Below are 26,765 nucleotides of genomic sequence, written 5' to 3'. Positions count from 1 at the left end.
TTTACTTGCAGATCAGTAGTACCAAACAGACAGCTTTAGGGCTGGAGTGTCACACTCATCTGCTAGGGGAGACCACATTTGAACTAGTTTTTGGTTGCATAAATAAATAGTTTTTTAGCTAAACCATCTAGTGATTTAGATGCTTGCCTGACTGCATCAAAGAAATATTTTAATATCGGCTGCTGATGAAGTCATTTGATATGCTGACTTAGCAGCAGCATCACTGGTGTGATCAGACTAGCATTCCTAAAATATGCTGTAAAAGAAAAGCCTATACGTTAGATACTGTGGGGAGACGGTAGTGCCCACTTCTCATTTACAGAAAGGTCTCTTTAATCATTATGGCAGTTAATAATATATGGTTTTAAAAAAAACAGAGTACTATTTAGAGTCCTCTGTAAATTGCTTGCCTCTCAATTTCATTCAAAAGTCCCCTTTATTCCTGTGTTATGAGATGATAAATAGGATTACTGAATTATCGTCTCGAAAATATTTATTATTTTGTATACTCTGTCATATTCTCTGTCATCCGGCTCCTCTCTCCATTAAACGTGTCCCTTTTTTCTAGTGTCTGTGCATCGAGAAGCTGAAGGATTTCCATCCCCATCTCTGAACTCCCTCTATTTCTGCTATTGCCTTTCGAGACTGGGTGACGCGTGGAAGCTTGGTGCTGCCTGGGCTCAATCTGTTGCTCAGATAAAGAGCATCTGAGTCTGTAGGGCTCAATCTGGCACGTTTCAGCAGCACATTTGCTTAAACAATTTAAAGCAGGAGGGTGGGAGAGTATCTAGCCAATCCTGGGAGTCCCAAGAACCATTAAATGAGGAGTGATAAACTGCCCGATTTGTGCAATAACTGTAGAAAAACTCTCCAGGAAGAGTTGGTGTCCAAAGGCCTACACAGCCGCACTTTAAACCATATCCACAGACAAGTGTTAGCGTACAGCAATATCCAAATGTGAAAGATAAAGCAAGGGAAAAAATGCACATAAGTTCACAGCCTCTTTCACATTAATCTTTGACATTTAAAATTTTTTTTTATTTAAAAAAAATACACTAAACTGAGAGCGGCTGTATCTTAAAAGAAATAATGGAACCATTTATGTTAAGAACCACAAGAATTGCTTACTCACATCTCAAGTTAAATATGCCTGGATTCCCTTCATAGGACTGTATAAGTATGATGATAAAATTAAAGAGAAATGTAGTTTTGTATTAAAGCCAATAATCTAAACATCTGTGGGCTCTTGAGTTAAGGAGGGTTACAACTGGCACTTGTATGTTTTGAGACTAGAAGTGCAGACGTACTGACTGATTAGTTGTCTTCACATTGGTGTAGTATTGTATTTTTCTTCCACTTTGGCATTTTTTTATTTATTTATTTTTGATAGGTCATAAAGGACGGAATCTGAGTCAGACACTCATCTAAACTGAGCATGCCAGAGTGCATACCTGTCTTTGTAGCTGATGGGTGTCTACACGTCTGGACTGAGTGTGTGCATTGATGCGTGTGCAGGCTAATCAAGCAGGCTTTGGGAGCAAAAGAGGGCACATACACACTTTTCAACAAAGGCTTCTCTTGGAGGAGGGCTGGAGTTTATTTGGGAGGTTGTGAAGGAGGCAGGGAACGCAGCCTCCAAATTCCAGGCCCTGGAATGAAAGATCCTGCACCACAGTGTGCTGACCATTCAGGAATGCTGCCTGGCTTGCCCTTCCCCCAGGGTGCCATGACGTCCATAGACACTGTACTACCATTGGCTCCTCTTCCTTTATGGGTGATACAACCATGGCACATTAACTTCCACATGGGTATCCGCCTGGATAGCCACTGGCTTCTGGTGGCAGCCTGCTTCAGAGAGTGGTTATTCCCCAGCCCGTCTTTCCAGGATGACCATGCTAGGTTGGTGTGAATAGGCTGCCAAAGGCTTTTGCGTGGCAGCATGCCGTGGAGATGTTGCTGCTGCTCGCCCCCACAGTCCATGTGCTTGTACCCCTTTCTGTCCACAGAGATGGAGGGGATCATTGGTCTTTCTCCCGTTGAAGCAAACTCCCATGAATCCTTTAGGTTCTGTTCATCTGAATAAGTTAAAAATAAGCAGGAGTACCTAGAGAATATCTGGCTTAATTCAGGGGATCAGTTGAGGATTGATGAGATCATGCCTATCAAATCCGATTGCATGTTGGGACAAAGTAAAAAAACAGCTTAGAAATCAACAAGAGCCCTCCCCTCTTCATGCTTTGTTCTTCTTCCAGAATACAGAACAGTCCCGTTAAGTGCTGTGACAGCGCAGATGCATGGTTAGGCCGCCCGTAGCTGCGGAAGAACATAGCGTCTAGGTCTGCTCTGGAATGGAGATTTCACCGTCGTGCGTTTTGGATTCAATACATGGAAGAAAAGCAGGGAGGAGGAAAAAGGAAGCAAAAATAGCTTGTGCCCTCAGAACATCCCAGCTGTGAGAGCAGGGATGAGTGAGCATCAAGGGCTAGGCATGTGAATCCCTGATTCAGTCTGGCACCTCTGATACGGGTGCTAAGTAGGCATGAGGTGGACTTGTTGTTTGCTGTGTTACAGACCAGGAAAAGGATTTTATGGGCTATGGGGTGGATGCACAGGTGGACGTGAACCAGGGCCAATGACTGGCTTCTATCCAGTAAAGTGGCAGGTCATATAGTGTCAGCTCTGATTTTTTTTAAGGACTTATAATTTTGCCGCTGAATGAGGTTTCTAGCTTCTAGAACTGATCCGTTTAGTCTGTCGTGACAAAATACGCCTGGCTTGCCATTGTAGTAAAAGGGAAACAAATGACTATCCTTATTTCCTCTCTCTTCCCCACCCCCCACCCCCCTCCCCACACCACACACACACACACACACACACACACTGGTGTAAATAACCGCACAGAAATCCATGGAATTACATTGGCATAAAACAGATTAAATGAGGGGAGAACTAGGTCCATAATGTCTAGTTTTCCTTGGAACAGTGTCCCCAATTCAATGGGCTAGATCCTCAACTGGTGTAAATCAGTGTAGCTTCATTTACTCCAGTGGAGCACTTCTGATTATCCCAGCTGATGATCTGGCCCACTAACCCTTTTGCAGAACTGGTTACAAATGTTGTCGAGGTTGTGGTTTTTTTTTTGTTTTTTTTTTTTTTTAATATTACTGTCCTAGGTAAAGCCCACCTCCAATGTGTTTGACTTCTCAGGTCTCTTTAAAGATGAAAAATGATGTTTGCATCATGCTGTTATTTAGAATCTGGTAATCTTAGAGGTCCTGCATGGATTTTCAGTTGTGCTTTGATGAATTTGCCTCTGTGGGACAACGTTGCCTCATCTTCGTTAGGGTCTTTTTTTTTTTAAATGATAGTATGTACTATAGGTGTCACCCGTGGAGAGTGAAATCCTTTAGCCACAGAACAGGTATGAACATGGAGTGAAAACTTCACAAGACTGTCTCATTCCAGGGACTACCTTTTTAGATATGGAAGTGAAGTACAAGGTCCAAGTGCATTCACTCCTTGACCTGAATGGTAAGAGGTGGATTTTGTGGCATACACACTTGCTCGATACAAAGGATACCAAATCATCTCAATTAGGTCCAGGACCAGCCATCGGATGCTGAACCTAGCCAAGGCTGGATTTGAAATGGTGTCCTTGAGATTAAAGACACTATAACTCTTGACCAGTTCCTGGATCCATACATTGATGGATCTTTTTGTAATTTGCCTTTAGTAGCTAACATGATGTGTGACTTCAAAGACCTTTATGCTTCATTTGATAAACTTTAATGAAATCTACCCTAAGTCTGGCAGGCCAGAATGGAAACCACCTACAACATTTGTTGGTCCAATCAAATCCATGTATTCTGACCCTAAGCACCACACAGTCTCATGGAAGTCCATGGCTATGTCCTTACTCATGCGGCCCTGTTACCTTAGCCTCTGAGTGGCTTCTGTGTCAGGTCCTGCCATGTTGACCAATGCCCCTGTTTTCATGTTCGTCCCCTCTATTTGTAAATATCAGGTGACTGACTCATCAATGACTCCAAACCCTCTCTGGCTATTTTTGAGCAGCTCAGAATAAGCCACTCAGATGTGCAGCATCTTGAGCAGTTTTTAACCTATGCAAATAGCATGAGATGTTTAGCAAGTCTGCGCCATTGGCTACAGGCCGTTGCTGCCAAATTGAGACATGATGAGTGACAGCACTTTTACTAATTTAAAAATACGAGTTTTCCCAAAGCTAAACCCTTGTCCCTACAAGATTTGTCTAAAATAGAGAAAATGGGCAGCAGCTAGGTTGGATTTGCGCTCATTGTGACCTTTCAACTTTCTTCCTTTTGTGCTGAGTGGGAGTCATGGGTGCACCTCAGCCAAGGCAAAGTGCAATGTATCTGCGCTGAAAGGTCAAGCGTAGTTCAAGCACACAGCTGACCTAACCGTGACCCATTTGACTAGTATAGACAAGTACTGCTTACTTCTCAGAGCTTGGTATTTCAATATCCTACAGAATATCAGGCCTACTTGTCAAAAGTTCTGAATACAGACTGTTGTAGCTATATTTTTTTATTTACGTTGGATCTCTGTTGGCCTTCCTCTTATCCGCCACGCTTTATCCACCACCTGAAAAAATATGAGCCATTCAGTGCTAGCTAATAATCCCGGTTCCATTCTTCCCCACGTCCATCCCTCCTGGCTTCATGAACCACAATCCTTCCCCCTCCATCCATCTCATATCGTCCTACGATTCCTTTCTGTCACACCTTCAAAATAAATAACATTCCCTCCTTCGTTGATTGCAGCTGGAATACACTCATGCAAGGGGAAGATGGTGGAACTACTCCGGGCTGGAGGATCATGCTTTACATTGCCTCATGCAAATTAGCCCTCTTGATTTTTATTTTTTTTTATTTTTTTTTCAGTGCCCTCAGGTATGGAGAACTACCTGGCTTCACCTCTGTTACCACCTCTGGTCAATACAGCAGCAGATGCCAAAGAAAACAGGAAGGTGCTATTCAGGGTGATGTAGTGGCCACTTTACATTAGTGGAGGTGGTCCCAACACAGCTGTAAGTGCCTCCCCCTTTTCCCAAGGGTAGTCCCAATATATAGAGCCTCCCTGAGAGGCATAACATCCACCTCTGCAGGAGCCATGTCTTCTTCTCTCCTCCCCTTCCCCCACCCCCGCCATAAGTGGCCCACTGGGGATGTAAGAGGGCACCACTGGGGTGTTCTTACACCCAGACATTTCTCTGGTAGTACAGGGGCCCAGAAGGGACATAGTAGCTGAGTCACAAATTGGGCCTCAGGTCTGCTCTATCCTGGATCAGGGGCTCAACTATGCCTGGGCAGGCCCAAGAAAGGGGAAGCACAAGCTGCCCTCAGCCTCTGCAATGGAGTCCCCCAGCAAAAGACGGCAAGCCTGACCCCCTTCCCCTGCCCACACACATCCCCCTAGTAATGTTGCAACAGTGAAAACTTCCAAGAATAGAGTAGGCAAACCTCAGTGCTTTAATTTCAGCTACTTTCTATTTCTTCAGTTTTCTAATGGGTGGAGACATTGCGCACCTAGAAGGCTAAGAACTATGCCATGAACAAAAACAGCACAAGGAATACAATGTTTAGAACTGCGGCAATGGAAAAGATGTGTGTCCTCATTTGGAACTTCTAGAGGCCTTTGAACATTGTCCTCCTCTATCAAACTTTTAAAATCTCACCACAGCATGCAGGTAGCAGTTTGTACTGATGGGGCAGCATAATAAACATCAGCTAAGCTTACAAAAACTAAACACCTACAACTCCCAGCTGTGGAACAAATCAGTTAACACAGCTGACCCAGAATAGAGACAAGCAAGCAGAACGGAGGACTGAACATGATATGAATAGCAAAGAGGGATAGGAGATCAGAAACTCATCTGATCTGCAAACTTCCCTTGAATTTACTGTGCAAAGTGTGGCTGGAAATCCATATGATCCAGACACGGGGAGACAAGAAGTCCCATTTGTTTAGACCTCTGCTTGTGATCAAAAACCTAAGAAAATGGGATAGGAGGGTAGATGGGGAAAGCTGCAAGTCTGTGTCACTTACTGGACCCCTAAATAGTTTGAGCTTGGGGCACTGCTGGAAAGCCACAGAACACAAGTGCCTGCACGTGTGTTGGTGTTATCCAAAGGCAGAAAGAACGCTGAGGGGAGCTATTTTTTCAGATAAGGCCCATTTGAAAACATCTATCAACCTGATGACAATATTTGTTCATTCAGAGTGAGAGAGGAGAAAAACTCCACATATTGACTCCACCCTGCTGCTGGAGAGGTGTGCAATTGTCAGACCTCACTCCAGGGATTTCTCCCTGGGGGCAAGCAAAGGGAGGGCACCATCCCCAGAGGAGCCTTGGTTCCCTTAGGGATGTGCTGTATCACGAACCCTGGGCATGCCCTCTTCCCAACCAGTGCCACCTACTTTGGGGGCTGAGATGACTAGCTCTGGGCCCCAGGTAGAGCAGGGCTTGCAAGTGCTTTGCAATACTGTGAGTAGCCCCGTGGACTTTCCGCCCTGAGGAGGCAGTGTCTGCGGTAAGCTATTAGTTGTCAGTACTTAAGACACCGGATAGTTCAACTGTTCAGTGGCTGATTTGCAATGGCCAATGCCCTCCCCCCCGCAATAGAATGATGAACAGGAATTTCCTTGAGTTAAACTCAGAAGCTTCCAGGGGTCTTTTTCCTGTATCAGGAATGAACTGCTTCCTGAGCTGAAACATCCATTGCCCCTCGTATTCCTTCTGTAGAGCAAGTACTGAGGGAGGATTGCAGGGCTGTAGTGAGGTAAGTGTTATTGCAGTACCTGAATCTCCTCTACTTCAGAATGGTTGCAGAAGTAGACTGTGTGTGCAGAACGTGAATAGTTCTCTTTTCTCTTGCACAAAGTCTTTACCATAATGTAAGCAGGTTCTGCATACAAAGCAGGTTCTGATGTATAAGCGGGTTCTGCATACGTACAGTAACAATTTGGTGCAACAGAAGGGGCCCTAGGTTTTGCCTGGGCAGGGGGCGGGAAAGCCCTCTGTGCAGTAAGTGATGTGCATCCTCAGCATCACCCACACAGCACAGGGATTTGACACCCTGGTGACTGCAGGGCTGTGGGGGAGGGTGTCACATGCTGGTAGAGGTGGATCAGGGAGTTTCGCTTCGGGGAGGTTACACCATGAAAGAGAGATTATCAAGAGTGCAAAGAATTTAAAAATGAAGGCAGGCACTCTAGCTCCTGTTGTCGGGGGGGAAGAATTCCAAAGGGAGCCCAGGCTAGCCGGGGCACTAAACTACCGGACACAAGTTCTGAAGTATTAATATCAGGCTTGCATCTGTGCTTTCAAACCATTCGTTTTCTCACTGAGGCATAGGCTCAGCTGTAGGAGAGAGAAGACACAGTCCTACATAAACAAACACATGGACTTAAAATGGCTTTGCAAGGAGAGAGTTTCCTGATATGGATGAAAAGAGGCAGAGGTTTGAATGGCACAGCAAGGAAAACCGAAAATAATTCCTTGTTTGGTTCCGGGCTAGCCTTCATCCCCAGCTGTCCAAACATACATCTTTCGACACTTTGGCTCACATAAAAATAAAACCAGCTATTTCCCAGTCAGTTCTTTTATTTTCTTATTCTCAGATTCAGATGTTCACGTTTGAAACCCTAAATTCCTGAGGAGGTTATGTCAATCGTCTAGCCACACAAGTGATTTGCAACATGTACCACTGGAATAAACTTCTTGGGTATGTACAGTATTAGGAATTAGTAAATAATAGCAGAAGGAGATACCTTCTGGGGGGAGGAATAGGTCAGTGGTTTGAGCATTGGCCTGCTAAACCCAAAGCTGTGACTTCAATCCTTGAGAGGGCCATTTAGGGATCTGGGCCAAAAATTGGGGATGGGTCCTGCTTTGAGCAGGGGGTTGGACTAGATGACCTCCTGAGGTCCCTTCCAACCCTGATATTCTAGGATACCAGCTAAGGGGTAGAGACAAGGGAGGAGGGGCAGGGGAAAGAAGAGGGGAGGCTTGGTTACTACCAGATGAAGAGAGAAGCAGCCAGTCAGTCCTTCCTTGAGATATGATAGAACATGGATTAAGTTGAAGAGTTTTTAAACACAAAGGTACAAATACACTCTCAATCACATCTCAGGTCCCATTTGGCTGCCTCAGCGAATGACCTACTCCCTCCTCTCCACTGGCTCAGTTGCACCTGCTGGCATGTTGGGGGAGGGTACAGGCAGGCTCCATTCCCCCACCCACCAGCATGGGAGTGGGAGCAGCCAGAGTGTCTTCGCTCGCATGCCCACCCACCACATAGGTAGCAGCTGCCTGGGCGTAAGGGGACTTTCTGTGCCCCTTTAGTCCTTTGCACAAGTTCACCGGTGTCGCAGTCTGGCCTGGAAATTTGAAAGCAGCACTGAGACTGGCACTCCTATGCCTGAAAGCCCGCGGGAGGCATTCTCTCTGACGGAAGAGCTGTAATGACCAGCGCGTGGCTTGTCTCACAGGCACTGAGGACCGTGTGTATGGGGACAATAGCGAAAACACTTTAAAAGCGCTCAGATGGTGCGTTGTCACCTGTGGCGCCTCATGCATATGGTTTTAAAATGGAGCCAATGTGGTGCTCAGAGAAGAACAACAAACTGGACTAACTTTAAGCCGGGGAGAGCATGAACAATCGCAGGCCATGCTGTTCCCCCACCCCAGCTCTGCCAGAGCATCTGAGTCTAACACCACTGCTTTTCCAAAGCAGCCATCTGTTGCTGCATTGTGTGATACCATGTGGTGGGTTTGGATATGTGGGTCTTTAAAAAATAAAAAGACACATTAAAATACACTGTCTATTGTGAGCTAAGTCGGATTCGAACCAGGGTTTCATTCTGATTACTCTTTCTGCACTAGAGGGATTCCAGCGCTTGCTGGAATAAAGCTGATTGCATTTGGAGACCATTCCTTGGGCTGCTTGAGAGCTGTGGCCAATTCCTTGCTTGACACTGCTACTGGACGGTGCACCCTCATGTACTTTGGACAAGACTTTCATCCAGCAGCTACTGGGTTCATGTTGAGTTCTGGAGCACAGTAGCTTAATTGGAGCAAGGTGAGCTTGCCTTTTTCTATTGGCTAGAGGTGCCTGGAGGTAAGCAGAAACCATAGTTGGTGCCTTTGGAATCTCCTGGTTGGTCCCTGGTTTTGCCCGTTGAGAAGACTGAGTTGCTTCTGAGCCAGAAAGACCTGGTAGGGCCCGAGAGAGGTTGCTCTCTTCCTTTCCTCCCGCTCTCCAGCAGCTGGGCTCAAACTCCATGTGGTGCTTTACCTCTTGCCCGAAGGGGGAGGGTGAGCCAGCAGGCCTGGTGGGGATTAGTGTTCCACACACCAAATAGGACCTTTCTGGTTGCACAGGTCACTAGCCCCAAAAGGAGTGTTTAATGAGAGGTTAGCAGCAGGCCTACAAGACTCTGGCTTCATATTGCTTTTTGGCTGGGCCAAATATTGACAAGTGAGTGACAGTAGTAGTATTCATATGTGAATCTGTGGCTTCCTCAACTCCCAAATGAATGAGATGCCTGAACATAGCCCTTATAGTAATATCACTATTTAAGAGTCATTCACATCTCCTCTTCGTGCTGGAGTCAGAGACAGAAGGCAGACTGGGGTCAGGACTATGAAAACCCTATTTTCCTTTGCTGAAGATGTGAATTATTTTATTTAAATAGTTTAGAAACAAGCTGGCGGGGGGGGACAGATTTTTATCCACTCATGTCTTCACTGTCCTTTTTCTTAAAAATAAGCCGATTCTTTCTATATAAACATTGACATTTCTTTCAATAAACTTCCAGTGGCGGTCTGAAACAGTTGTCTCTCCAGAAAGTTACTGATTATTTCAGTAATTCCAGCATTTGACAGGTATTTATGAGTTAGAAGGCTGTATAAAGTTTAAAGTGAATCCAGGGATGCTGGAACAATTTGTATAGTGGGGGTGCTGAGAGCCATTGAACCAAACTATAAACCCTGGATATGATGGAAACTACTTTAAGCCAGGGGATAAAGCAGCACCCCTAGTTTCAGGACCTATGAGTGAATCCATTCTTACAGTGAACGAAATAATACTCCAAAGACTGAAAATGGCCTTAGAATTACTGGTTTCAGAGTAGCAGCCGTGTTAGTCTGTATTCGCAAAAAGAAAAGGAGGACTTGTGGCACCTTAGAGACTAACAAATTTATTTGAGCGTAAGCTTTCATGAGCTACAGCTCACTTCATCGGATGCATTCAGTGAAAAATAGAGTGGGGATCCACTTCATTGGATGCATTCAGATAATTCAGATTATCCCCACTGTATTTTCCACTGAATGCATCTGATGAAGTGAGCTGTAGCTCACAAAAACTTACGCTCAAATAAATTTATTAGTCTCTAAGGTGCCACAAGTACTCCTTTTCTTTTTTCTTAGAATTACTGTTTCTTATTGCTACATTTAAAGTTTTAGTTACTCTTCTATTGTTATGCTTAATGGGTTGGCAATTTTTATTTGTGTGGAGTTGAACCAGGGCAACATGTAGCTATTAGAGCTGGGTTGTTTTTTTGTTTGTTTGTAGGGGTTTTTTTTAAAAATCCCATCCCATGGGAAATTCTGAGAGTTGGAAACTCCATTTTTCCACGTATCAGGACAAAAAGTAGAAATCTTGGAATTTTTCATGAAACTAAATATTCCGAAATACCTGGTGAAGTCAGGAGGGATGGTAAGGGTGTTCTGCTCTGGATCCAGTCTTCCCATTGAGAATTTGACTTCAGTTGGCTCAGGGACTGACCCAATGGCACCGCCTTTGGGCTTCCACAGCCATGCCTTTTTTTTTTTTCTTGCTTTCTAAAGGTGTCTGTCTTCCTCCTTTTTTCCTGGGGCCTGACACTGAGAGCCACCCAATGCCATTTGAGTGCTGAACAGCTGTTCAAAATTATTCTGTAAATTGCAGCTCCATGGCATGCAGCAGAAGAGTGGATCAGACGGGACATTCCAATGGGAGATTTAAAAATATTTTAAAAAATTTAACCAATATTTTTCCTCATCCTCCATTACCTCTGCTGCCCCCCAGCTGAAGCCCGTGATTGCTCCTATTTTATCCTGCCTTATAACAGACAAATACAAAAAAAGTAATTCGCCCAAAGAAGGTATTGAGGAAAAGAATTTAATAGGATTCCAAAATGGATTAGACACACTTTTATCCTTTAATATTTTTGTATCTGGGATACCAACCCTCATGCTTCAGGACATAAGGCAACATTCCAACTGTCTGGGGATAGGAAGAAACTCCGCACCCCCACCCCGGGAAACATGCTGTTATATAGTTGTCTATGTGTATTAAGGAAGCGGACTGTGACAGAGTGCTGGAGGCTAACAAGCGAGCCAGCTTTCTGATCATTTACGCACCAGTTAGTTCCCCTGGAGAAGGCTGATTGGTTCATCAGCTAATATTCCCCAATTAGCCATCAGCTGAGGGGGGAGAGGACTGGGTTAGCTGAGTTCAGCATGTTCTGAGATCCCAAGGGACGGAGCTCTCTGTTCCTCTCTGGCCCTGTGGGGCAAGCAACCCCAGTAAATACTTTGCTGCACAAGATTGCGTAGGGGTTGGTGCCAAGAATATAAATAAAGAACATGGAGGTGCCACTCACTGCAGAGTCAGAGGCTTCTGGGCATCAGAGGGCAGGGATGGAGCCTGCCCATTACAGGGACTTACAGCTTCTTCTAAAGCATCTGGAGCCAGTAAGTACAGAAGATAGGCTGGCAGAGCTGTGATCTGATATGGGGCTGCTTCTGTCTTTGGCTAGTGCAGCCTCTTCATAAAGAAAGGAATTTATAAAAGAAATTGACCCAAGAGGTGACCTGCCTTTTTGTTCTGTTTGTACAGAGCCTAACACAAGAGGATTGTGGTCCAGGAACAGAGCTGCTATGCACTATGGTAATACGAATCAATGCATAACAGATCATTGGGTAAAAGTACTGTGTGCTAATCCCCCTAGCAGACAAGGAGGATGAAGCCACTGAGGACAGCTCAGTCACATGGGCTTACATTATGGCATGCACTGGGGAAAGCATGTGAGTGTAAAAAGAACTACCTCAATCAGTTATTTTTGTGGTGCAAACGTCAGTCACTTGTAAATTCCCCCAAACTTTTAAACAGATGGCAATTATAAGCAGATGGTGGTGGGGAGTGGAGAGAGTTTTGTCAGATGATTTTCTAACTGAATTAGTCCATAAATATAAATGAAATCCAGGCTGCATTCTGTTCACCTCTCTTCATCCTCCTACAGAGTAAGGTCTATTGGTTAACTTATATGAATTAGGGGCCAACAGATCTGGGGTTTATTCCTGATTCTGCCACTTACTTGCTCTCTGATCTGAAACAAAATCCTTAACTCTTCTGTCCTTCAGCTTTCCTTTTTGCAAAGTAGGGGGTGTTGTAAAGTTTAACTAGTTGTTGTAAAGTGCTTTGAGATTGAAGGTGCTAGAAAAGTGCATTGTGTCTCCGTAATAAAGAATCTAAATTAGAACATCTGGAAATGGCTATAGAGTAAACTGCAGTTGCTTGATCCCTCTGTTGTCCAAAAACTTTGCTCAGCATGCGTAAGGGTATATTTTTTTATTATAACTATTTGTATTACTGTAGCACCCTTATCATGGGCCAGAATCCCATTGTGCTAGATGCTGTACAAACACAGAACAAAAAAAAAGACCCCCAAAGGAGCTTACGATTGACGTATAAAACAAGGGACAGATGCATATAGACAAACTGAGTACAAGGAAACAATGAGATATTAGCAGGCTAGGCAACGGGCTCAGCACACCAGTGGCCTAACTGTGTTGTCAAGGCTTTTGTGGGCCTCTTGGCAAAGGAGGATAATGAGAGCTCTGCAGATGTTTGAGGAGTACGACCTCCCAGGCATGACGGGAGAAAGCACAAAGCTAGTTTCCCTGCACTGTCCCCAATAAGGGTAGTACCATTACTGCATTCCATCTACATTCCAAACAGTGATGTAAATATGTTCTGGCTAGTGTTTGTTTGAAAGCACCAGAGATTGTGACACTTCTAATCCAGGTCCCAAGATTTGGAGGAGAGCACTTGGGGCTTCTTGCACAGAGGCAAATGGAATCTTGGGGCTTGTAGTTCCTGAACAAGAATTGCGGGGGAGTTAGAAGTCTGCCAAGGTGTTAGGCTCCCTAAATGCCGCAGGACAGCAAGACACCACACTCCCACTCCCTCTCTCCCCTCCCTCTGTGCCAGCCCGTGGTGTAGACCCAGTATGGCATTCTGATAAGATGTAGCAATCACCATTCCTGTGTGTGATCCCCAACCACACCTAGATATGTTGTGCTTTCTGTCTCCAGCCATGAACGCCACAAATCTGGCCCTTGGCTCCAGTCATTGCTTGGTGGTGGTAACACATGCGTCCATGAATGCAAAACTGCCAAATGAAACCAGGAAGCCTTCTGTTCTTTAAAGGCTTCAGCTTTATGTATTGGCCTATTTCAGGTATTTTTAGTACTCAGAGGGCTTAGTTCTTCTCTCGTTCCAGGGAAAATCAGAAGACACTTGTTTGAAGTCATTGGCTTATAAGAAGGTATAAATGAGATGAGAATCGGGCCAAATATATTCAAGGAAACATGACAACAAAACTGGCTTTATTACCATCTCTCCTATTTGTAAAATGATGGAACTGATGATACTTTGCTTCATAGAGTGCTTTGAGATCTATGGATGAAAAACAGCACAAGTGCTGAGTATGAATAAATACTGTCCCTCCTGCAATAGTTAAACACCTTCTTAAGGAGCTGTCTTTGAGATAAGGCTTTCTTGCCCTCTCTTCTCCAGGAGCCGATATGGAATACTAAGCATTAGCTGAATCAGTATTGCCTTTCTAAGGCTTGGCTGAACACATACCAGTTACATACCCAATCCAAAAAAATTTTCAAAAGCTGAGCACAACCAGACCCTTTTGTTGAATAAAGCCAATCTGTCCTATTATTAAGCACTCCCACCCCAAAGTGGTACTTCTATTGGAAGTCTTATCAGAGGGAAAGAAGCTGCTCTGACTCCCAGGAAAGGATGGAGACATATTGAAGGAGAAGCTTGTATTTCTGTGTCCTGTACTCCACGTGGTTTGGAGACGGAGGACCCTGTCTCCAGGCAGATGGTTGACCCAGCATCTTTGATAGCGTTTCCGCAGCAAGTACTTTAACTGTACCTTTAATGTGTTGTCAAGTTTGAAACACTTGCCATTGTAATGCAGCAGCATAGCTATTCAGTTGAATGCCTGACAAGGAAAGTATTTATTTAATTTATCCAAGTGTTATCAAAGATCTGAATACCATACAGGCATCAGACTTAAACCTCTCCAGCTGACTGCCTCTAAATTGTTCTCAAGCATCTATAACGAGATATAAGCTCTGCAATCAGAGATTCTCATATAAAACACATTAGCTTTCTAAATACTCTGCTTCAATTTTTAACACTTGATAGAAATAATGAAAAGTACCTTTTTAAATTATCGTATTTGTGTATGATCATGCATTAATATTAAAAAAAACATATGCTAAGAAAAGATCTGAAAATACTTGCCTGCAAATCCAAAGTTGCAGCATTTATCTCCTTCTATACTTCAAAATTAACACTGGCTGCTAGCAAATAATAATGTAACACCAATGTATAGAGCATTACTTGCAATCACTAGCAAACACTGTCCTAAGAAAGAATAAAGTTGCTTTGACAGCAAAAATCCTTAGATACTGTTTTTATTATTTCATGTGCCGTTAGCCCGGGATTTGTGGGAGGTGTTGCCTAATTAAACTAGGATTTTTAAGCACCAGACATCACAAAGACCAGCAATAGGTGATCATCCTGATGTCTCTGTCTGACAGATAGAACTTGATCGTATGGCTCTGGGCAAATTTTAATTGTGTCTTTACTACACTTTTCTCCAGCTGGGGAAATAAATTGCAGAGTTATTTATTGCTCTTTTTCCCCCACTCTGAAGTCTGTAAGATGTGTCTGAGTGTAAAGCAACTAGAAATACACCGGTGATTTGCCCAGACGGGGAGGGGAGCTTGCAGGAATGTAACTTTTTTGTCTGTTTGACATTCTGGAAAGTAGGTTTGATTATCAACTCTGTGTGCCCCCCCCCCCGCCCCCAAAAGGGAAGGAAGCACACTAGTCTGACACAGAACTGTAGTGATCTAGAAAATTCATAGATTCCAAGGCCAGAAGGGAATATTATGATCATCTAGTCTGACCTCCTGTATGACACAGGCCATAGAACTTCCCCAAAATAATTCCTAGAGCAGATCTTTTAGGAAAACATCCAATCTTGTTTTAAAAATTGTCAGTGATGGAGAATCCACCATGATCCTTAGTAAACTGTTCCATTGGTTATTTACTCTCACTGTAAAAAATGGATGCCTTCTTTCCTGTCTGAATTTGTTTAGCTTCAACATTATACTATCATCTATCCATCATCTAGCATCCATCCTCTATCTATTATACATTTCTGCACTAGGCTGAAGAGCCCATTGTTAAATATTTGATTCCCATGTAGATTCTTAGACTGTAACATCACCCCTTAACATTCTCTTTGTTAAGGTACATAGATTGACTCAAGGAGCTCAATCACGGCAAGGCATGTTTTCTAATCTGTAATCACTCTTTTCTCTAATTTATCAATATCCTTCTTGAATTGTGGGCACCAGAACAGGACACAATATTCCAGCGGAGGTCACACTGGTGCAAAACAGATTCCCTTATCTATGCAAGCCGGAGATTAGATTAGCTGTCTTGGCCACAGCATCGCGTCAGGAGGTCATGTTCAACTGATTATCCACCAACATATGCCCCCACATCTCTTTCAGCATTACTGCTTGCCAGGATAGTCTGCCATTTTGTAAGTATGGCCTACATTCTTTGTTCCTAGATGTATGCATTTACATTTAGCCGTATTAAAACACATTGTTTGCTTGTACCCAGTTTACCAAGACATCCAAATCACTCTGAATCAGTGATCTGTCCTCTTAATTATTTAACACGCCAACTCTTGTGTCATTTACAAACTTTATCCGTGATTTTTGTTTTTCTCCAGTACATTGATAAAATCATTAAATAGCATAGGGCCAAGAACTGATCCCTGCAGGACCACACTGGAAACACACCGACTCGATAATGATTCGTCCCTATTTATACTTACACTTTTGAGTCTTAGCCAGTTTTTAGTCCATTTGCTTTTGATATCCTTCTATGTTTGTTTTTTTTACCAAAATGTTGTGCAGTACCAAATCAAACGCCGTACATAGGCCTAAGCGTACTACGTCAACACTATTACCTTCATCAGCCAAACTTGTAATCACATTAAAAAAATATAGCAAGTTAGACAGGATCTATTTTCCATAAACCCATGCTGATTTGCATTAATTCCATTACCCTCCTTTAATTCTTTATCCAATATCAGCCACTCCATTATCTTGCCTGGGACTGATGTCGCGCTCACAGGCCTATAATTGCCTAAGCCCATTCCATTTATCCTCTTAAATTGTCACAACATTAGCTTTCTTCCAGTCTTCTGGAACTTCCTCAGTGCTCCAAAACTTATTGAAAATCAACATTAATGGTCTAGCAAGCTTCTTGGCTGGCTCTTTTAAAACTCTTGTATACAAGTTATCTGGAGCTGCTGATTTTAAAATGTTTAACTTTTTAGTAGCTTCTGTTTAACATCTTACAGAGATACTAGTGGAATGGAATGAGTGTTATCACCATATGATGAGACTGCATCACCTGTTTTCTGCCCCTCCCCAAATACAGAACAGAAATATTTATTGAACACTTCTGCCTTTGTTGTAGTCCTGCACTATCAGCTTTCTCTTTGTTTCTAGTGTATTTAGAAAACTGCTTCTTATTGTCCTTAACTTTGCTGGCCATAGATTTCTCCATGTGTCCCTTGGCTTCCCTTGTCAACTTTCTATAATTCCAAATTTCTGATTTATATTCATTACTATCAACTTCCCCTTTCTTCCATTTGTTATATATGTTTCAGCTGCCTTCACTTCCCCTCCAATCCAGGTCAGTTTTTCAACCAGTATGGCCTTCTTCCAGGATTGTAGCTTTTTGGGCACCTAGTAAGGTGTTCTTAAATAATTTCCAATGCTAATTTTTTCTGATTTAAATTCTTCCTCACAGCTGATTTGGCTGATAACTGTTTTCAACTTTGAAATTGGCCCTGTTAAAGATCCAAGTATATATATTACTGGTCTGGACTTTATTCTGCTTGTACATTATTAATATGATCAAGTTGTACCGAAGCCAGCATTAAATTTTTAGGTTCTGTGGTCCATTTCAAAGTCGAATAAAGAATTCCCCCATCCTCAGTGTAACAGTTCTTGAGACAGGAAATTGTTGTCTATGTTTAGAAATTTTAAGGATGTTTTAGTACTGGCAGCATGAGACCTCCAGCTAAAAGTCTCCCATGATCACACAGCTTTTTTCCTACACATTGTAGATAGGCACATAAGGTGCGATTTGGTGGGCTGTAGCAAACACCAACTAGTACCCCCATCTTGTGCTTTATCTGTTCAGACACTGCTCTATTAGCATTCAAGATCACTTTCTTCTGCGTTATCGGTGACTCAGAAACAGGTAATGCCCTGTCTGACAGAGTGCCACTCCTCCGCCCCTTCTGCCCACTCAGTCCTTCCTAGATAGGTAAGGCCATTGGTTTTACAATGCCAACCATATGAATCATCTCACCAGGTTTCAGTAATGCCAACTAAATTGAATTTATGCTCATAAATGAGCGATTCCAGTTCCTCGTTCCCCAGGCGCAACTCCTTGCCGTGGTGTATAGATAATTCACAAACTTCTTCTCCTCATGTCCTTTGGTTCCTTGATTAATTCTGTTCTCAACATCTCAGTTTGGGGTTCTTATATTTTTCCCTCTTTTTACTTTCCATTCTGCTATTCGTTTAACCCTCTCCTGATGACTTTAGCCAGCCTGTCCCCGAGGAGATTGGTCCTGCCTTCTATGGAGGTGCAGGCCATCCAAACTATACAGCCATTTCTCCCCCTTGGAGATGCACCAGTGTTCCACAAAACCAAACCCCCTGTCCTACACCACTTAGTTAGCCAGCCATTCACTTCCAGAATCTTCTGCCTTCTGTTTCTCTGCTCATGGGACAGGGAAGGTCACTTGGGCATGCTTCTTGAGTTCCCTTAAGTGATCTACCATCTGCAAGATATCCTTCAATGCAGTGTCATTAGTGCAGATAGGAGCCATCACCAATGGATCCTTGCCTGTTGATTTCAGAAACCTGTTCAATCTGCGTGACCTCTTGTGTCTTGGCTTCAGGAAGGGGGCACACCGTCCTGTTGTCCACCTGTCCCTCACAGAATGTTCTTTTGATTCTTCTGAGTAGTGACTCTCTAACAAGGATAGTCTGATTTTGTTCGTTTAGACCTTGTGCAATCTCAGTTTGAAAAAACCTACCAAGTAGTGTTGGACCGGGTCAGCATTTGGATGGGTGACCAAATACTCTGAGGATGCTATAAGACGTAGGACCACCAAGGACTCAGGTGGCAATCTTCCCTCTGTACCCATACTGAATCAGTGCTCCAGTGGCGTTAGAGCATGCTGATGCTGGAGGTGATCTTTCTTGGGTGAGCTAGGAGGCTGAGATCCTAACCACCCACGATCATTGAGATATCAAAGAGCTTTTGTCAAGGATTAGACTGTTCACACAGTTGTCATGGACATATTCCAGTTGGGCAATTGTTTGTGTCCGAGTTACCAATAAAACGCAGAGAAGGGAGTGAGTTGGGATACTAAGGGTTTGATCCAAAGCCCACTTCAATAGGTTTTGGTTCAAGCCCTAACTCAGTGTCTGCATCTTCTTAATAGCCTTCTGTTCCTGCAGTAATTTTTTTCTTAACATGGCAGAATAGAGGGAGATGTATGGGTTAACTTCTGGATTCAATTTGTCTTGTATTTTTGTTATTACTAATTTTAAAATCCTGGGAGAGAAGGGAGCAAGATGGCTTGGATTGGTGTCAATTACAATGGAACTCTGCAAAAAATAGAAGTGGTTTTAAACCACTTTCATTACATAAAATGTCATTCATGCAGATAGATCAGAAGATTCTCCGATATTTATGTGGCTGGCATCCTTGTGTCCATATCATAGTAGCCTCTAAGCCTTCTATTCCATGGCTGCACACAAATAAAACCCAGGCCAGATCTTTTACAATTCCATAGAGTTAATTCTGCACCAGAAAAACATCATATTAATGGGTAATTCTATCCGCAAGTGTTCCTTCTAATAATAATTTAGTAACCAACATGTGCCTTCAGTTAGTGGTCATTTAAGATACATGGTAAGCACTAACAACAAAAAGATCCCAAAGCTTTACTCTGAGGAAAAGCACAACTACTGCCCTCTAGCAAATTCACACAAGTGTAGCAAATCTTCAAATAATAATTAATCTCCTGTTCCAAATCAAAGTACATATCGTACCGTACATATTCAAGACCGTAAATGCAAGTAAAGCAGAGTTGAAGTATTACTTATATCAAGGCAGGAGATGCATGCAATTAGGTACTGTAAAATACAAAGAGATCGTCACATCTTAAGTGATGTAAGGCTCTAGTTTTAAGAAGGGATTTTGTTAAGTGAGTATAACAGTGCTTTTATATGTTGGAAGATTGTGTTTGTGTGTGTGGCTTCATTTTCAGAGTACAGCATGGCATATTTTGATATTTAAATACCAACAAAATACAGATTTATTCATTTACTTATAGCATTTTGCTTTTCAGTTTTCAGAAGAATGTGCCTAACATAATCAGATATAAAAAATTTTATAGCATACTTCCTGCAATTGATAGCAGCCAAAGACAATCCCAAGTTTAGAATTCAGCCACCAGACAGGAGAGCAAAACCCAGACATGCTCATCAATCAGTTGCCCTGCCAAATCCTTTGGATAAGACTCTCTGCTCACACCAAATCCATCTCAGGCAAAAGCCTCAATAAACAGATGCTCCTTGCACTGAGCCCTGAAAAATTAGACTCTGATGACCTAAAGAGAAAAGTGCATTGCAAATTCAAGGGCCCTCCATCCACTTGGAAACAAATTCAGTAGCAAGCTAATGCAGCATGCAGAACACATGTGTAATACATTGAATGTCACTTGCACCATTCTGCAAGCACGCTGAATGGGACAATTCAGGTTCTTAAAGCTAGTCCTGTGCTTAAATACCTTCTAGAAGCAGAGTACAAATGGTTTGGATGAGAAACTTTCAGACTCTGGGTCATTCAAAAAAATATTCACTTTGTCTTACTATTTTTGCAGCGTACAGCCATCATTTCAGCTTCTAGATTGGATGGACGAAACACTTAAACAGGAGAACAGACTCCAGTGAGAGACTGCTGAATTGGAATTAATTTGCAAATTGGATACAATTAATTTAGGCTTGAATAGAGACTGGGAATGGTTGATTCATTATAAAAAGTAACCTATTTCCCCTTGTTTATCCCCCCCCCCCCAGGTTCCTCAGATGTTCTTGTTAAACCCTGGATTTGTGCTGGAAATGGCCCACCTTGATTATCATACACATTGTAAGGAGAGTGATCACTTTAGATAAGCTATTACCAACAGGAGAGTGGGGTGGGGGGAGAGAAAACCTTTTGTAGTGATAAACACCCATTTTTTTCATGGTCTGTGTGTATAAAAACTTCTTCTGTATTTTCCACAGTATGCATCTGATGAAGTGAGCTGTAGCTCACGAAAGCTTATGCTCAGATAAATTGGTTAGTCTCTAAGGTGCCACAAGTACTCCTTTTCTTTAAACAGGAGAATAACAAATAATCACAAGTAAATGAGCTCATGAAACTTTTTCAGGATTCACAAACATTTTCTGGAATTCCCACTAATCGCTGAATGCTTCTGAATAATGAATAACAGAACCTCCCAAACAGCAAAGAATTGATGTCAAGCTGTTAGGTTTGCAAATCAGTTTTCTGTTGTTTGACCAGTTCTAATGCTAACCCTAGTGTCTTAGCCATGTGCCAGTCAGAAGAGTTACATTCTTCCTATTTAATTTCCCCAGCAGTGCCCGTGTTCCAGTGAGGGGTGAAGTGATTTTTTTTTTGGTATGTCTGGGTTTTTAAGCCCTTTGGGATGAACGACACTATATTAGAGTAAGATGATCCTGTTGTTGTTAGTGGAGTATTACTTCTGAGAATAATTTGAGGCACTACAGTAAATGGCTTTTAAAATATTAAGGGATCTATTTTCCCCTCAGTACAAGTGCTCTGAAAAGAAGCTTAGGATTGCCTCTAATGTATACGGATACTTTTCCTACCACTCCAGAAACTCTGGAGTGCTTTGTGAGAAGGTAACGTCAGAGATTGTTGATAATGTTTTCAGAGAATTCCCATCATCCAAGATACCCCAGGCCCTCTTGAAAACAAATGTTAATCTTCATTGTATATTACAGTAAAGAAGAAAAGCTAAAGGGGAAACACTCAGTTGTAAACTAATGCTTAATGCATTTTTTTGCTCTGGAATTGTTGAACAGAGAATTTCTCTATACTCCGTCAGGTATGTGCAGATTTCCTCCTTACTTCAGTAGGGGTTTTGCCATTGTGGGCATTGGAGGACTGGGCCAGAGAGCAGATCAATGGGAATTGAGGGCCCCCTGTGGCTAGAGACTTATTCTGAGCAGAAACAAGCAAGGGAATAAGGGAGGCTGAAATTTCTTATTCCCCTGTGTGACTGGCTAAGGGCTCTGACAATTTAGCCCTATTAAGGGCGCTGGAACTTTTGTAGAAGTGTGGGGAGGACACTGGCGCTGGGATGGGGGGGCCATGCCCCACTTTTTAACACAGGTATAGTTTGGGGGGTAGGGGATGGTGTGCTCCCCCAAACTGCAAGCCTCAGGCAGGCGCAGAGCAGCTTGGGCAGGGACTGCACTATGCAGCAGTGTTGCACCCCCCAAATTATGCCCATGTTAAAAAGTGGGGGATCATGGCCCCCTGCCACCTCCAGGTTCTGTCACTGTTGAGCCCTGTGTATTTATGGGTGTGGGCCCTCAGTGTCCACGCATGGTGTAATTTGTATTGCTGTCAAACAGCAAAATTGTTAGCAGTCCCCTCATTATTCATGTAATGTTGAGCTAGTTTAAATGAATTGTCTGTCTGATCAGAGAGTAATTTAGGGAAAAGGCAGATGATGGTAAGTACAGGAAACAAGCTAAAGCACTCTCCAGAAGGCACTTAGCACCTCCCAGGATCAGGTCTATAAAGAGAATGGAAGGAAATCTGAGCAGCTGCAACTCCCACTGAAATGAATTAAAAACTTCATGAGTCATTTAAAAAAAATTCATAATGCAGGCCACAGTGACTGTTTCCTCATGATAACACCTGTAGAACTGTCTTGGGATAGGCCCTGCCCACACTGCTGTCCAGCGATGCTAACAACAAGGCAGACTGAGTACAGTTTCAGACCCATGTGGAGAAGGACTTTCCTACCGGGCTGTCGACAACCGCAGGGACGTGGCTGGGCTTAAGGTCAGAACAAGCCATGAACAGGAATGAATGGTGACAGTGTAGCTGCTCCCTGTATCTCTGCAGATGCTCTGGGATGAAAAGGAAAAGAAGAATGGACACCTAAGGTTATAAGCAAATTATCGCATTCTGCACGTCTGGGTGTCAGGGCTAGGACCCTGCTAATATCCACCCAGTTTACACATGGATGGAGAGCACAGACTCACTTACCCCTATAATCTGCTTTGTGGAGGTGCCGGAAGACCACCGTTCCTGTGACCTTTCCTCTGCTTCTTGTGATCTCTGCCAGTGTAAAGTTGGACCGGAGCACATTTAAAATGAAGCTGTTCCAGGCTGTGCAGAAAAGAATAGATTCTTCATTCTGAAACAGAGAGAGTGTAGAGATTTTTCTGGGGTGGATGGAGCTTGAGTATAGTACGCAAGGCTTTTGAAAGGATTTTGCTAATCTAATATTCTGTTCAATAATCTTGTCTCCTTTACCCTGTGTCAGGGTTCCTTCCCCACTCTGAACTCTAGGGTACAGATGTGGGGACCCGCCTGAAAGACCCCCTATGCTTATTCTTACCAGCTTAGGTTAAAAACTTCCCCAAGGTACAAACTTTGCCTTGTCCTTGAACAGTATGCTGCCACCACCAAGCGTTTTAAACAAAGAACAGGGAAAGAGCCCACTTGGAGACGTCTTCCCCAGAAATATCCCTCCAAGCCCTACACCCCCTTTCCTGGGGAAGGCTTGATGATAATCCTCACCAATTGGTACAGGTGAACACAGACCCAAACCCTTGGATCTTAAGAACAATGACAAATCAATCAGGTTCTTAAAAGAAGAATTTTAATTAAAGAAAAGGCAAAAGAATCACCTCTGTAAAATCAGAATGGAAAATACTTTACAGGGTATTCAAATTCAAAACACAGAGGATCCCCCTCTGGGCAAGACCTTAAAGTTACAGGAAACAGGAATAAATCTCCCTCTTAACACAGGGAAAATTCACATAAAACAAAAGATAAACTAATCCGCCTTGCCTGATTTACCTATACTGGTTGCAATATTGGAGACTTGGATTAGGATGGGTTGGAGAAGATGGATTTCTGTCTGGCCTCTCTCAGTCCCAAGAGAGAACCAACACGTAAACAAAGAGCACAAACAAAAGCCTTTCCCCCCCCAAGATTTGAAAGTATCTTGTTCCCTTATTGGTCCTTTGGATCAGGTGCCAGCCAGGTTGGCTGAGCTTCTTAACCCTTTACAGGTAACAGGATGTTGCCTCTGGCCAGGAGGGATTTTATAGCACTGTATACAGAAAGGTGGTTACCCTTCCCTTTATATTTATGACACCCTGATTTAAGGTTAATCTGCATAGCCATCCAGCTTGAAGCCACCATCCCCTGGAAGTACCTCTATATTAAAGAAAGGTCAGGTGCCAAGCTAACACATAGTGACACATTAATCTTGTGCACAGGCTTATTAATTAGCTGTAAATTCAAATCTCTCAATATCTGCCCCACTTCTGTGAAATGGAGTTCCATACATTCCTCCTGAACCCACGTTAGGCACCCATCATGTGCATTGTCCATTTTTTCAAAATATGAAACTTATTTAACATATTTAGCATAAATAAACATCTGGATTCTGGTTTTCTTCTCTCCTGATATTTACAGGTTCCACTGTTCAGTTCCCTCTTAGTTCCTATTCATGTTCATGGCTACATTTCGTAATCTTAAGCCTGGCTGAGTGTGAAAAGTCTTTGGCTAGTTAAACTTTCATTATAAATGGGACTTAGAAACTCTCCCTTGACTCTCAGCTCTTTGCATTAGACAGTAGACAGCAAACACCAAAGAACAGCTGTTTAGGAATCTCCACCTTGTAATATTTTAAGCCATTCTAACTTTTTTCTGCATTCGCTCTCTCTCTCTTCATTGGGCTGATCCAGACGCTCCTGGACTATGGGGAATTTCAGATCTGGGTCCGACATGGACCCAACTAATGAGAAGGTAGAATTCTGTACATGCTGAAGCCCTGGGACTCTGAGAGGCACAGAGCAGGAGACAGTGTGTATGTTGCAGAAGTCAAGGTGAGAAGTGACCACAGCATAGACTTTTTTCAGAGTAACAGCCGTGTTAGTCTGAATTCGCAAAAAGAAAAGGAGGGCTTGTGGCACCTTAGAGACTAACCAATTTATTTGAGCATAAGCTTTCATGAGCTACAGCTCACTTCATCGGATGCATACTGTGGAAAGTATAGAAGATCTTTTTATACACACAAAGCATGAAAAAATGGGTGTTTACCACTACAAAAGGTTTTCTCTCCCCCCACCCCACTCTCCTGCTGGTATAGACTTTGTTAGAGGGAGTTGAGGCAGGGGAGTACACAGGCAAAGTTACAGAGAGGCAGATTTGCAGGCATAGATTCTCCTTCTTTCATATGATATCACAAGTCGATATCTAGATTGTTTAGCCACCTAACTGCTGCATCATCAAGGGCAGCAAGGTGTTCCAGTCCACCCTCCAGTCATCTAATCATGCACTCCTCCACCACATCTGACTGTCTGCATCACAGCCCCACAGTCATGCTGTGAAGATGGAACTAAGCCACATTTCTGCATTGTGGCAGCCACTCTAGCCATTCCAGTCACAGCCTGCTAAGCCTCATACTGGATCTGTGACCCATGCTGCAACATGGTGGGTGTAATTTGAGCTTCTGAAATTCATCATCCACATGCCTGGCTCTCTATCCCAGAGTTGCTGCCACTCTGTGAGGACATAGCTGTCGGCCCCGGTACACCATTGCAGGCCTTAGGTGATGTGCAAGAAGAAAAATTCAGATCCGAGTATGAAGATCTCAAGGAAGATCCCAGTATGAGGGACTTTGGAGGCAAATGGAATCCTTTCAAAGAGGCTTTCAGTTAGTTTCTTAACTGGCAGGTGAGCTTCAGTGGTAAGTGAGAGGAAGAAAACTGCCATGTGGCCTAAAAAACAACTGCCCGTTTAAAAAAAAACACAAAAAAACAGGAAGGTAATAGATGTTCAGTAACTCTCTGATACCACAACTATTAGAAATGGGAGTCCCTGCACCAATGGGGAAGGTGATCCTCTGCAGAAGTCCTTAGAGATCAGAGGGAGAATTTGGGGGGGGGGGGGGGCGGGGACTCACCCAGATAACTAAATATCACTGCCCATAAGCCAGACTCCCAGTATCTTTACCCATGGCTGTACAGGGCAATTAGCAATAGACACACCCCTATGGCTCTGTGTAGCCAGGGACTGATGGCCCTGAGAATTGGGAGTTATTGGAGCTTCACAAGTGGGGAGCTGATTAGCACAAGCTCTGCCGCCTCCGGGGCAGCTCCACAACTTGTTGATGTGAGGCTGCGTTATTTTTAGAGATCCAGCCCACAGATGCGATTGTAGAAATTGGCCCCTCAAGCTCTAACTGAGTGGGTTGTCGCTGTCAATGCAGTTCCAAAGTGAAAACAGCCATGCTAAAAAAAGCAAAACTCTGTCATACAACACAGGGGGAAATATAACCCGGGGGGAGGGTTCCCTTTCAAGTTTTATTTATAAGAACAACACGAGATGCAACAGTATGTGTAAACCTCCTTATGCATCATATGGATTCTGTAACCCCCTTTCTCTTTGGTCACATGGACTGAGCCTGTAAGGTGTGGATGGCCCTCAATTCCAGTTGAGGATGAGAGACTGGAACAGAAATCGTGGGCGTTGAAGGTGCTCAGCAGCATGCAGGTTTGGAGCCACAGGGCTTGGGCACAGGATCTCCAAGCCAACATGCCTTCCACCCTGGATTATTTGCCTGCTGTGACCTCCTTGCTTTTCAATCATGAACCTACTGATCTCCTTCCCTGTTTATTGACAGCCTTCCCTGGGAATAAATTGTATAGGGTTTATTATCCTTTTGAGTAACATAGTTCTGTCAGGGTTCCTACTTTTGACTCGTAGGATACCTGCCGTGGTTGCCACTTAAAAAGTCTGTGTTAGCAGTTGCTACACTATGGCATGCAAGATGTTTGTTGCTCTTTCTCTCTGAGATCTTCTCTGTTGATACCATTCCCATCTTTGTGGTGGTGTGGTAACTGTCGATAACTGCTGACTTTTCAATAGTGCGCACAGCATCGGTGTTTCGTATTTCTGAGATGTTCAGAAAAA

At 43.3% G+C, this 26,765-nt stretch overlaps 1 long non-coding RNA gene across 3 annotated transcripts in view; it reads left to right on the top strand.

The window, feature by feature from the left end:
- Window positions 1-26,765, top strand: part of LOC122461786 — an 84,868-nt gene that overhangs the window by 43,507 nt on the left and 14,596 nt on the right. The window contains exons 1-4 of one of the 3 annotated variants that reach the window (XR_006283966.1): window positions 4,633-5,068; window positions 7,663-7,766; window positions 8,927-9,122; window positions 11,925-11,975. This is a non-coding gene — a long non-coding RNA (uncharacterized LOC122461786). Of the gene's footprint in view, window positions 1-4,632; window positions 5,069-7,662; window positions 7,767-8,926; window positions 9,123-11,924; window positions 11,976-26,765 lie in introns of those variants that run through there. The other 2 variants (XR_006283964.1, XR_006283965.1) reach the window with 2 other exon arrangements.

Source organism: Chelonia mydas, chromosome 9 (genome assembly GCF_015237465.2).
Source record: "Chelonia mydas isolate rCheMyd1 chromosome 9, rCheMyd1.pri.v2, whole genome shotgun sequence".
In the NCBI taxonomy this organism is placed as follows: domain Eukaryota; kingdom Metazoa; phylum Chordata; order Testudines; family Cheloniidae; genus Chelonia; species Chelonia mydas.
The sequence above is the reverse complement of the archived record's forward strand: the minus strand, read 5'-3'. Positions and strand labels throughout refer to the sequence as shown.